The 12,869-nt window shown below is 36.5% G+C and overlaps 1 protein-coding gene across 7 annotated transcripts in view; it reads left to right on the forward strand.

The window, feature by feature from the left end:
• STXBP5 (syntaxin binding protein 5) overlaps positions 1–12,869 on the forward strand; it is a 110,103-nt gene that overhangs the window by 19,018 nt on the left and 78,216 nt on the right. The gene's annotated exons all lie outside the window — the stretch shown is intronic.

Consider the following 12,869-nt stretch of genomic DNA (forward strand, 5'->3'; position numbering starts at 1 on the left):
AAACAGACTTCATCCTGGGTTTGTACGAGAGGCCACTAGTTAATATTCCTTTTTTCATTTGTGTTTGAGATTGTTCCTTTTGTAGTTGGAGTTGCTATTTTGAATTATTGGAAAGTATTGGTTAATAAAAGTAACCTCTGCCTTTCAAAACCTAGTTAGTCTGCCTTTATCTTAAACATAAGCAATTTTCAGAGTCTGTATGTGACATTTCTTTTTCTTACTAAATGATTCTTCAAAAGTACTGTTTTACGGTATATTGCTGTTTCTGGTAGCGTTAATTGTATCTCTTGTCCATGAATAGTTTCCAAGTCTGTATCCATCCTGGAAGAGGCCACCTCGGGTGGTCTGAGGTGAACAGTTGAACTCTTTCCTCCTTCTCTGCTTCAAGATGATCAGGTTTGTGTATGTATATGGCTTGTGAGGAGGGATAAGGCTTGATTCTGTTGAAATGTTTTTGTCCTGACTGTGCAGCCCTGTTACGACACAGTGAATTTGAAGGCTGCCGGTTCTCTGCAGACTCACCAAGGTTAAAGAGTTGAGCAGACTCAAAGTGTGCGGAGATCTGTGAGTGGTTCTTGAGTAAACAGCCTACTTCTAGCCTTTCCTGGAAGCTGAAGTTGGGAACCTTGAGCATTCATGGGGAAAAATGAGTAGTAATCTGACTTAAGGTTGCAGTGCTAGCATATCAATTGGGGAGGTTTTTTACAGTCCTTTGCAAAAGAAGTAAGGGTATTTTGCAAGCAAAATGCTTCAGACTTGTGCTTCAGAGAATTAAAGTGTCTTTGCATGTAGTTGGGCAGTGAAGATTCTCTTTTTGTAAGGGAAAACACACTTAGCTTTTTCTCTTAATACATACGTGACTTGAATTTTGCTCCAGAAAAATTCTTTACCATCAGGAGGTCTAATGCTTTTCTTGAGAAGTTTTGGTTTGTTTTTTTTTTTTAGTTCACACAGAGCTACTGACCACTCTAAATACACAACAGGATCATTTGTTCCTGTTTGAGATTACCATTCTACTATGCTAACATTTGAAAGAGGAAATAAACTTTGAATGGTGCCTTGTAAAGATGGTATTATTATCTTCAAACTTTTCTAGCCAAATCTTGGAAACAATTGTTTTCCCCTGTATTTTTTTTTATTTTTTTTCCTTCTTTCTAGCAAATGTTTAAGAGGAGCACCACAGGTGATTTAGTCTGACAGATATTAACTTAAATGCTTACATCTGGCCCTCCTGTGTTTTTACTGCTCACCATGTAAAACCTCCCTGAGTTGCAACTTCTAGTGAGTTGCAGCAGCTGGCTGAGAGTTATATTGCTGGCTTCCTATTGCATTTTTTGATGGAAGGTGTTACAGAAGTGAGCTTTCAAAACTATTTAATTTCATTTTATCCATTACTGAGTAGAAGCAGCTGTGTGACACTCAAAACATTAAACCAAATGTTTTAATCAAAACATTTTAAGCAGTGAGTTACGCTGTAGTAGTGCAGGTTCTCCTGACTCAAAGCAGGTCTGAACTGACTGGGTTACAATCCCATGTTAATTTTAATGATCTGGATTTGCTCCTTAGAAACCACTTTGAGATTGAAGAGTCTTGTTCCAAACAATACTTTTCTTTTGTCTGAGCCCCTGGATATTTTCATGTTACAGCACTTCTGAAGTGCTGTTTTCCACAGATGGAAACTTCCCTAGAAAAGCTGGGAAGCTCTGCCTGTTTCACATATGTGGCTTCAGGCTTTGACATTTAAACCTCAGTAAAGCTCTGGACTGTGTTGATAGTCTACCTCAAACTGTGAGTGTTTAATATTTTTTAAAAATATATTTTAAAATTTTAATTGTGGAGATAGTACTGTGACTAGTGATGATAGAGGCTACTTTTCTTTTGTGAAGACGTACGATTGCTAGGTTTTTAATACTTTTGACTAAGCAGCAGCCATTTCACTCTCTTGGAGTGGTTCTCATGTGTAAATAGGTTGCTGGAGATTTCAGTGGGAACCAAATTGCTTAAAAAAGAATGCCAAACTTCCTTACTTTTGTACTTTCACAACTGTCATTTTGAAGGTAGTAGTTTTCTGAGGAATGTGACTTCAAGCACATCTTTGTGCAGACATGCTCTTTACTTTGCCTTTTTTTTTACCATTTTAAAAAAAAGGTGGAGGAACAGTGGAAATGTGTCTTCTCTTGGTGTTTGGGGATCAGGGTGGTAGTGAAGGAGACAGCAGCACTGTGTGGAATGAAAAACCTGTACTCTGTTTCTGCAGCCTTTCCTTGACTATGCAGCAAGTGTAAGACAAATGCTCAGCTTTATTTAATTCCCTGATCAATTCCCTGACCCTTTCCTTGCTCCTAACAAATCAGAGGTCAAACTATTAAATTTCAGTGCATGTATTCTTTTAAGACGATCTTGCAGAATTATTGCTAGGTATTTCAGTTGAGCGACAAGATGATGGAGGAACCTCAGAAGTGCTAAGCACCATAAACAGATACAGCTCTGTATCTTTGAAGGGCTTAAAACAGTGATTTGCTGTATATAATGCTTCCTTCAAGCCATAGTATGAAGAGAATGGAGTTTCCCCTTCCCATGGAACTGTGACAGTTTCAGTTCCAGGATGTGAGTTGTAATATATGGATGTTCATTATTTTGGATACTTTTATCTAGAGGAAAGAAACAGACATTTTATCTGTAAAACCTGCTATTGTATGGTTCTGCCTTGTAGTATAATTACATGCGTGTTGTAATGTTTGAAGTGTTTCCTGTGATTGCAGCATTTTATACAGAGCCTTTATTTTAGGATGTGAGGTAATGATGCCGCCTTTCTCCTTTTGATGATATATGGGCATAGTCTGGGTTTCTTCCCTCTTCTCAGCTTCCTATTTTCATAAAACTTACAGCAAAGTATTATCTGCAAAACTTCTATCAAAGTTTGTCAGAATAGCTCTTCAGCCTCAGAAATTACTAGCAGATCACAGGCAAGTAAAACAAACATTCTTGTAATACCGGGGTAGATGAGCACTGGCTGAAGTATCAGACATTACGTGGAATCTGACGGGTCTGGAAGTACACAAGGCTAAAAGATAAGCAGATTCTCTAAAGTATCAAAAGAAAAAGAAAACAACCCCTCACTGAAGCCAGGTCTGCAAGGTAATACCTTGCCTCAATCTGACAGTTAAAGTGCCTACTAGAAAAAATGCAGGAAAGATGCTTAGGAGAACTACGTTAGAGTGTGCTTTTCTGTTGGTGATCTGTTTTCCGTTCTTTTGCAGTCTTAAACTGGGCTGTGGGTACTTGGAAATCTCACAACACTCTCTGAATTATTCCCTTCCCAGTGCTAATAAGAGCTATTTGTTTCTGACATCCACAGGCTGTACAAAACAGTAGCTCTGTGTTTATAATCTCATGGGAACTCTTTAGCACTGTCGAGTGGTGCTGAGAAAGGACTCTGAAATCCTCAAGTATTCTGAGAGAGCAAATTATAGGAGCTAAGGTCGCAGCTGCAATACCTTTAAAAGGAAGAGCTAAGATGGAATGGATAGTGTTATTTTAATGCTATGATGCAGATTTTAATAATACTGAAGAACTGCATGTTTTAATGCCATTTTTGTCTCATGACTTGTGTTTTTCTAATGACCATTTATCTTTTTGACACTATTTTAAAATAAAATTTAAGCTAAATAATACAAAATGTTTACTAGTGATAGTGCACAAACTTTTAAAAATAAAGGACCATAATAAATTTGAGGAGATATGAAGTAAGATTGCCTAAGCAACTTCTAGGGACAATGTCAGCCTTTTAACAGTCCATCTCAAGTTGGTTTTCTGGTAAACACAAGCCACAAAAACACCACTTCATTAAACACTGGTGGGCATCTATTTTTGTGGTGTGAGATGGAGCTATGTTTAATAGCACAAATGTCTGAACAGAATAGTGAGTAAAATTACAGGTATTTCAACAAAACATAGTGATCTTGCCTAATATTTTGACATGTAATAAACGTTCCAAGTTCTGTGAAAAGCATTAAAAAAAATATTAAGAAACATTCTAATGAGTAGGAACTGGCTTTACATATTAAAAATAATTACAGCTCCAGGGTACCCGTTGTTCATGTGAGGACATAATTTCCTCTTGATTTTGGTGGAAGAGTGCCACCTACTGAATTGCTTGAGTTGTACCTTAGTTTTTCATTTGCGGTGGTAATTTTGAGCAAACCTTCTACAAAATTGTCATTGCTACTTTGATAGTAGTCAAATAGTAGTTTCTCAGTTCCTTTGGTGATGTGCAGAACTAAAAATTATACTATAGTGGACCCTGAGGAGACTTAAAATAAAATTGAAATCACTGTTCTTGGAAACACTACATTGCAAAATGCTTGAAGTGGCAATGAGAGGATAATTATTGGTGACTCATATATCTTTGAGGTTAATCTTAAAAAATCTGAAATGTCATTTTGAATGGAGAAGATAAAGATGTGTCTCTACTTATGCTTGTGAGCAGACTTCAGAGAGAGTCTCTCCTGGAATCCATTTATTGCATTATGTTTGAATTAGGATTTAGATGCTGCTAGCTGAAATATTTCCAAAGCAACTGCAGCAGTACTGCTTGTGAACATCACTTTGGGTATTCAGAAGATCTTCCAGCTTGTGACCACTACAACTATGAGCCTCAGAACAAATTGGCATGTGAAATTAGTATAGACAGAGATGAGCTTCCATCTATCACCTTGATTTGAGGTCCAATTTTCTACTTTTTCTCTATACTTCTCATCCATGACCCTCTTAGCACTTCAGCAAGTGACTTTGCTGGTAAATACTTCAAAAGGCTGCATAAGCAAAAAACATGTTACATTTGCATCACTGTATTGATAAAACTCTTGGTGATGAACTAAACTTCATCTAAAAGGACGTTTGGAAGAGGGAGTTCTTTCCATCATCAGTACAAGGCAAAATGGTGTGGGAAGCGAAGGGTGGATTTACGCCTCATTCACAAGTGAAGTGTTGAAGGATTGTCAAAAAAGAGGAGCTGATATCTGTACTGAGAGATAGACCACAGCAAAGTCTGGGAGAAATATTCATACACCTGACCACCTTAACTTTTGATTCAAGGTGGTCTTTAAGACCTTTTCCTCATCCAGATCTACCAGCACTCTTAACAGTGTTTTCAGTTCGATCTGCTTTAGTCAACTGCTTTTTATGCCTTCTTAAAGCAAGTGAGTAGAAGTGGATATATGAAGAGTGATAAATTGAATAGCGGAGGTGAAGAATGGGAATGAGAAGAGTTAAAAGGGATTAATAGTTATTTGAGAAATAAGCTATTGGTGCCAAATGGAAAGATGATGTGAAAATAACAATTTCTGTAGGAGAGAAATAGAGTGATAGCAAAGGATCAGGGAGAAAAAAGTGTAGCTTATGCTTACGTAATACTTGTAATAGTACCTGTGGCCTTATTCTGTATAACCCCAAAGTGACGTAAAGGGTTAATGAGGTACAAGTGAAACTGGGCCTCAGCAGAGTAGTTTAACTACTACTCAGTTTTTAGGGAGGGGATTGAGGAATGGGCTTGTATTTGAGTTGAGATGGAACAACTAGTGATTACAGTGGTTCTGTCATGTCATTACAGTCTTCTGTCATGAGTACCCAGTAGTCGGTGACTTGAAAACAACTGAAGAGAATTTGGTGGGCAAGAGTTAAGGGAAGTAGTTTAGATCACACTGTGTGAATGGAGAGACTTCTGGACCTAGCAAAGAATCGTTTTGCAGTCAGAAATTAGTGTTGACAGACAGTAATTGATTAGGCAGGGATTGGCTATGTTCTTTGAAAATGTTAAATTGTCCTTCTTATTAGATAATATCTATGGTTCTTTATGCTTTCATAACTTGAACTAAATAGGTATATAAATTCACTTGACATCTAGTTCAGAACATTACATTTGTTAATGCTGATGTTGGCAATGTCTGTACAAAATATTTGGACACTGGGAAGAGACAGCATTCTTACTCCAAGTATTCATCAGTTCCAGGAGCATAGAAAGGGCCCTGTCTTTAGTCTTGGCCAAGAAGCTATGGACATAAGAGGAAAAACCTAGTTAATTATTAATGTTGTGATATAGTATGTGCTACCAAAAAGATGGATGAGGGAGGATATCTGTAATAACATGTTAAAATTTGACATTAAAATTAAACTGGTTTAAATGGGTGATGGATGAGAAGGGCTTGGAAGCATGCAAGAGAATACAAAGACTTTTGCATCTGAATTTTGATCTTTCAAAATATCTGATTATTTCCTGACTTTACTCATGTATATTGTTTGTAGTGTTTGGAAAAACATCAGCAGTTACTGCCCATTTCACTGCGTCTTGTGTAGTCAGAGGAACCATGTATTTGTATCAATTTCCTACTCTTTCCCCTTGTGTTCTCCTTCACTTCAATCTTGCACAAAAAAAGTACCAGATTAGTCACCTTTTTTGCATTGTTAGTGCTGAAATACAGCTTTTAAACTATAGTAGACCCTATTAGTAGTAGAACCTAGATCAAAAAACAAAGTGAGTAAAATAAAGGAAAGCCTGCAGCGTTGTTAGGGGTTTTTTTAATGTTGTATTTAGTCTAAATTGATGGTTTTACCTCTCTATTTAATAGCATGCTTTGCTATCTGTGAATTGTGCATACAGAAGCTTATAATTAAAAACAATTTTGTTTCTTGGGTGATTTTTTTTAAATCAGATTTTTAATCCTGTTTGCATTTGTACTACTTAATTACATCTTGTTCTAATGAATGATTGTCTCTCACTGGCAGCTATAAGAAAATTCTACCAAATACAGCCTTTACAGAAAATGTGGTGGCACTTTTCATAACTATTTGGGAAATACTGTATTTGTGCATATTTATGTAAGCAACTTTGAAGTTTAAGATTTATTCTGACTCCTAGCTATTATTGTTGCTAGAAAATGAATTGGATATAAATAACTGCTCACTATCCATTCACTATTGGTTTCTGTGCAGACTAGTTCAATAAATGTCAGTTTTAAAATATATAACTCATACTAGTTTAAGCAAAAAACCTGGTTTTGAGCTTTAAAATTGCTGCAAATTCCTGTGTACAGAAACTAGTTAATGAACTTTAGCTGAGATCTGTGTACTTTGGTAGTTCTCAAAACAGAACTCCTTTTCACCCTATCAATCTGAGATTTTTTTTTTTTTATGTTAGTGTTGAATCAGTTTGCTCCTGATCTTTAAAAGAGCTGAGTGTTGTTTTATAAACAAAGTGAATACTTAGGGAAGTTGATCTGTGCTTATGCAGGAACTGATGTTTTCCTTAGCTGGCTTGGAAGTTGAGAAATTCAGCTTCCAGGCAGTTGTCGTTACTACTTCACTGTAATTTCTAAAGCTGAAGTAGTAAACAGCGGTAGTAGTTTGTTGTGCCCTATTAAGCTGATATGATGTTTGCAGTAAGATCTAACATCAACTGCTTAAATCCCATACCTGTGGTTGCCCCTTTCCCTCCAGCAGAGGGGAGAAATGATATCATCTCCTTCTCCCTAGGACAGAATGAACATAAGTGTCAGGAGTAAAAAATGCTGAACTCAAATTATTTAATACAGATAACTTCATGATAATGCGTATCAAATACTTTTTTTTTTTGGACAAACAAACAATGAGTGCAGCTTCCCACCCTTCATTGTTGTTTAAAAAAATAAAATACTGAACAGTCAATACCGTTGCACTCAAAAGAATTTGGGAACTTTGTATAATGGTAAGACTCCTAGAAAATGAGAAAAATAATGCATTTTCCAATATTTTGGTGTGTAAATGATCTCTTCCAATTTACCTTTCTGCAAGAGAAGGGAAGGCCTTTGGGAAAAACCTTACATTTGTTAATGCTGGTCACCTTCAAGGACTGAGATCCTAGCCTCTTCATCTCTGAGGTGCCTTGCATTATTTTTGTCCTTAAACAGAATGAAGCTGAATATAGATTTTTTTTATATATATTTTTTTTTTAATTGCCTGGACATTGTAGTTCTTAACTCGCTGGGACACTTGAGTTGGTTTCCAAGTATAATATGTAACATTGACTTTTCTGTCCAAGTAACAAGGTCAAACTGTGTCTAGATACCAGCTAATTCACAAGTGCTAGATTTGTGCAGAAGCTGCAGCCAGTGCCTTCTGACTGTCTCTATCTGGCATCTCTGTTTTCCTTATCCTGCTTCCTTACTGTCAGTTTTCTTGCCTTCTCATTCTCCTTAGCTGGCAAGAGAATGCATCACAATGGTCTGGCTGGATTTCCCTGTATATTGTTACCGGTAATTTGATCAGTATTTCAATCTGCTGAACTTTGATCTTGATTTTAAAGCCGTAGTTTATTTTTGCTTGGTGCTGTTATTTACATACAGGAAAGTGGATCTGAAATGTTGACAAATATTGCTGTATACTTTTGCAGACATAAATACTGAGACATAGGGAGGAATAAAGACCTGCTTAGCTGAGTGATATAAACACGGGGAGATGCTATGCAGGCTTAAAGCTTTAGAAGGAAACTCTATAATCCTAAAGTTGTTGAAAAATACTGATATAATACCATGCTAGGATGAACTCTAAAACTCTCCCAAAAGTATTTTGTGAATTTTTATCTTGTTTGGTGATACATGGATGTGGAAGGTCAAAGTTATTTTTGTAGTCAGTGTTCATTGTAGTACTTCCTGACTCTTTGAATAACACTCTCTTGCTAAATAGCTGTGTGTCTTGATATCATGTTTTATATGTGCAGTGGCACTGGTTAGGTCTAGGCACAGGTAAGACTGACAAACAGGAAAGTTGTGTGAAGCTGCTCTTGCATTGTTTTGGTCCTGCGTGGATGTATCACCAGGACTTCATGATACTCTAACTTGGTGTAAATTAAGCCTTTGTTTTTAATCTATTGTCGGATTGTATCCAGGCTTGACAACGGTGGGTAATAACAGAGAGACTTTTAGTCTTTATATACTTAAAATACTACTTGGAAATCTCACCATCATTGTGTGGTTTTTTGTTAATTCTTGGGGACCACAATCAAAGCACATATGAATGTGTGCTAAATAAGCGGTGGCTTTGCCTATAGAAATAATTCAGAGTCTGATTAAGTAGTGGCAAACTGCTACATAGCAATGACTACAGTAAAACATCTAGGTGTAATATGCAGTCCCAGGGAGCTATAAGCTACAGACTGGTATATATAAGAATACTGTGAATAATCTACTGCCCTTAATGTTTTGTATGTAATTCAGATCAGTGATATGTGTTTTCCTCTAGCTGGAGATCTATTGCATCAGAATTGTCAAATGTTTTAATACTGTGAGATGTTAGTTTTGAGAAATACCTAGGAATGAATTTTAAAAGCTGCTACGCTTTCAGATTTGTCTTTAAAATCTTGAGCTATCGGTAACAGTGGCAAATCTGATACATGAACGTGGTCCGTATCTTGTGCTGTACTATCAAAACTTTTTATAGCTGTCCAGTGACATGAAGATGCAAATATCTGGTGATAATTTGGAAGATAAGTTATAATATAAATGTGTCTGTATTCGTAACTGACTTATGCTAGGGATTGAATTGATAGCTACAGTTTTTATAACTGCCTCCTATGTCAAATGGGTCAACTAGAGGTGAAGAACCCAGCAGTATTCTCTAGGTCTACTTAGAGTAACTTGAATTAAAGAAAAAACCCTTGCTTTTCTGAGCCTTTCATAAATATTCAGGAATTAGTTGTCTCTTTCAAAATGTGACTTTTAAGGGCAGATGTGCACTGAGTTGCTCCTATGTAGGTAAGCTATAAATAATAGTAGTAACTTCATAAAAGAACATTTTGCCGAGAGATCTCACCACTAATTGAAGTGCTTTAGTTTTGCCTGGAAAAAAAAGCAGCATAAGCTTAGGTCTGAAGCTTGTTTGGAAAACATATCTATTGGAAAAACATATCTATTGGAACTGTTGCTTTTTCTTACAAGTTAGAGTAAAATCAGTGTCATTGTGCAATATTAAATTAGTGTGATACTGTGCTTTTCTTAGGTATGACCTGTACTTCTAGCAGTTACAAAAACAAACACTGTTAGAGAAGGAAGAGATAACTACTCATGTTTTCAGACACAGGTTTTTTTCTTACTTGCTTTCTGAAAAAACATACAGTGAAGGCAACAAAATACTAGTGTTTTCTGGGGTTGATTTCCTGGTGGCAATGGGGAACCCAGAAGCAATATTCATCAGTACAGCTGAGAAGCTATTAATTTATCTGATTTGTTAATATTTGGAATAAGGGATGAAGCAGGAGTAGTAGCAAGAAATACTTGTAAGTGAAGAAGAAAGGATGAAGCTTTGATTAGAAAACTGCTCAGAGCAGACTGTTTCCTCTAGAGCTACCCTAGCTCTTTGGCAGAGTTTTTCCTGTCTACCAAATTAAAACACTTTGCCTGTCTTGTCATTATTCATTATAATTTTTGCCTGTTGTGGGCCCTGCTATGTGGTAGATGATCACTGCTTAGTACAGTTTGCTCTCTTGCCTTAAGCACACACATGCAAGTGTAGAGGGTTTGGGCAAACTGCATTCCCTGGGATGCTGCCTGGTTTGTGTGGTTGAGAAATGCTTTACACGTACTGGAACGGGCACGTATTATTATCCTTCTACAGTCAGTATTTAAGTGACGTGCTTTTTCAACTCAGCACACCCTGCAAAACTGGGAGGCTTTGCATTGCTGTAGAAAAGAAGATTAATGCTGGTTAGGAGGATGATATTAATTTGAGATGAGAAGAATAATTTTAGCTACTAGGTGAAAAAGTGAAGATGACATAATCCTTGGGTAAAGGAACTAAATGGGACTAGCTGCAAGGACTATTTTTATTTTTTTGATCACTGCAAGCACTATAAAAGAGGCCAAACTCTATTTTCAGATCTGCATATGAGGCTTCCACTGATTTGTCACAAAGAAGAAACTTGCTCTGAATATTTAAAGCTTGTGTAAACTTACTCGTGGAGCTGTGTATTTACTGATTTCTGGAGAGAACTGGTTCAGGTGTCCTGGAAAATGCAAAAGGATTTTTTTGTTTAAAGAAATGTTCAAGTATTCTTAGCATGAAATTTTTACTAGCTAGTTATAACAGTGCTTCCGGAAATATTTGCATCAGAAGTGCTTAAAGAAAACGTTTGAGGGATAGAATTTGAAGGTTGGAGTAACTTGAAGAATCCATGGGCTTCTCTGTTTTTCTGGGTCATACTCCTCTTGTTTTGAGGCGATGTAGCTGTGAAGCCTCAATTCCAAATAAATTGTGGTGGGTGAACAAACAAGGGTTAAATTTAATTGTATTGGAAGCTGATGTTTAGGAGAGGGACTGAACGTTTTTCTTCTGCTAGAAAACTACCTTTGTCAGTGCAGATGAAGAACAAGTTTTTAAATTCTTTTCCTGTAAACATCTGAATTTCACTTTCAGAAATTGCTTTTTGTCTACTTCTGCAAATAGTTATTAATTCCAGTGAATGCAGAAGCATGAGAGAGGCTGAAGCAAATCTGCTCTGAAACTTCTGAGCATGCTTGTGGGGATGTCTTTTCTAATCTGGCAATTCATATAGGCAATCCATAGTTAATGCAAAAGCAATTATTTTACATTAAATCTTCTGAGTTTGTGTAGGAACATATCATTTATGGGGACATCCACCCCCACCCCTCCCCCACCAAGTTTATGCTCTGTTTTTCTTTTCATTTTTCCTAAGAGCTGTAAACTGTCAGTGGAATACAGATGACTTCTTTGTACAGGAAACATGTTGATAAGAATTTAAAATACAAGGGGAAAAAACAGGTGAGGCAAGCTGGCTCTTTAAGCCCTTCCATGCCAGAACAAAATTAAATTACTAATTCTGTTTAGGGAAGAAATCTGGTATTAAGTTTGCTGGATTATTCAACATCTGTTTAGTATATCTCATCACTTAGCTGGATGTGTGCAGATTCATTAGTCTAGGAGAACTGGTTGAGGTTTTAAAGTTAAAATATTGCATTGTGTTGAAGCAGACTTGTTCCCATTTTAGTTCTACTTACACTTTATCTCGCCAGCTTAGAGGTTGAGCAGGAGATGTGTTTGAGTTTTGATTTGCTTGCAGCCTAGTAGTCTCTTCAGCATTTTGACTGTCTCTAGTGTGAATGCATATGCATATATATATATATATATATATATATATTTTTTTTTTTTTTTTAGATTATTTATATCCACTTTGGAAAGCTTGCCAAATGGGTGAGAATTGTACTGTTCTATTAATTTCTAGTGTATACTGAGAGAACAAATTGTACATTGTTTCCTGTTTTGCATACATCTTTGGAATTATTTCCTTTCTTCAAAAAAACTAAGGTGCCTGTTTAAAACAAAAGATGTTTAGCTCTGTCAAATGACACGCTAGAAACCCTGGGCATGATATAATGATGAAATCTGACCACTTTGCAGAGCTCATTTGGGCTTGAGTTATTTCTGCTCTGTCTCCTAGAGGTTAGAGAATTTCCTTAATTTCGTATCAGAAGAAAGGGGATAACCACACTTGAAATACAGAATCTTTGCAACTAATAAATGAATCAAGTACGGAGAACTGAAAGAATCTGTGGTGCTGTTACTTCTATTTGATATTCATTGATTATGGAGGTACAGTACTGATTTATGTGCGGGAGGGAAAATGAACAAGCTTTTGATATCTGATAGTTGATGTGAAGCCAGGAAGTCTTGATACAGAGGTCCTGGAAACTTACATTATACATAATTTCCCATTGACTCCTTTGCATTTTGGCTACTGATCTTGTATCTGTCACAGCAGATTTTTTTTTTTAACATGCCTTGCATTATTCAGCTCTTTTTTAATCTGTAAGTAGTGTTTGAAA

This window comes from Chlamydotis macqueenii, chromosome 3 (genome assembly GCF_036417535.1).
Source record: "Chlamydotis macqueenii isolate bChlMac1 chromosome 3, bChlMac1.mat, whole genome shotgun sequence".
In the NCBI taxonomy this organism is placed as follows: Eukaryota; Metazoa; Chordata; class Aves; order Otidiformes; family Otididae; genus Chlamydotis; species Chlamydotis macqueenii.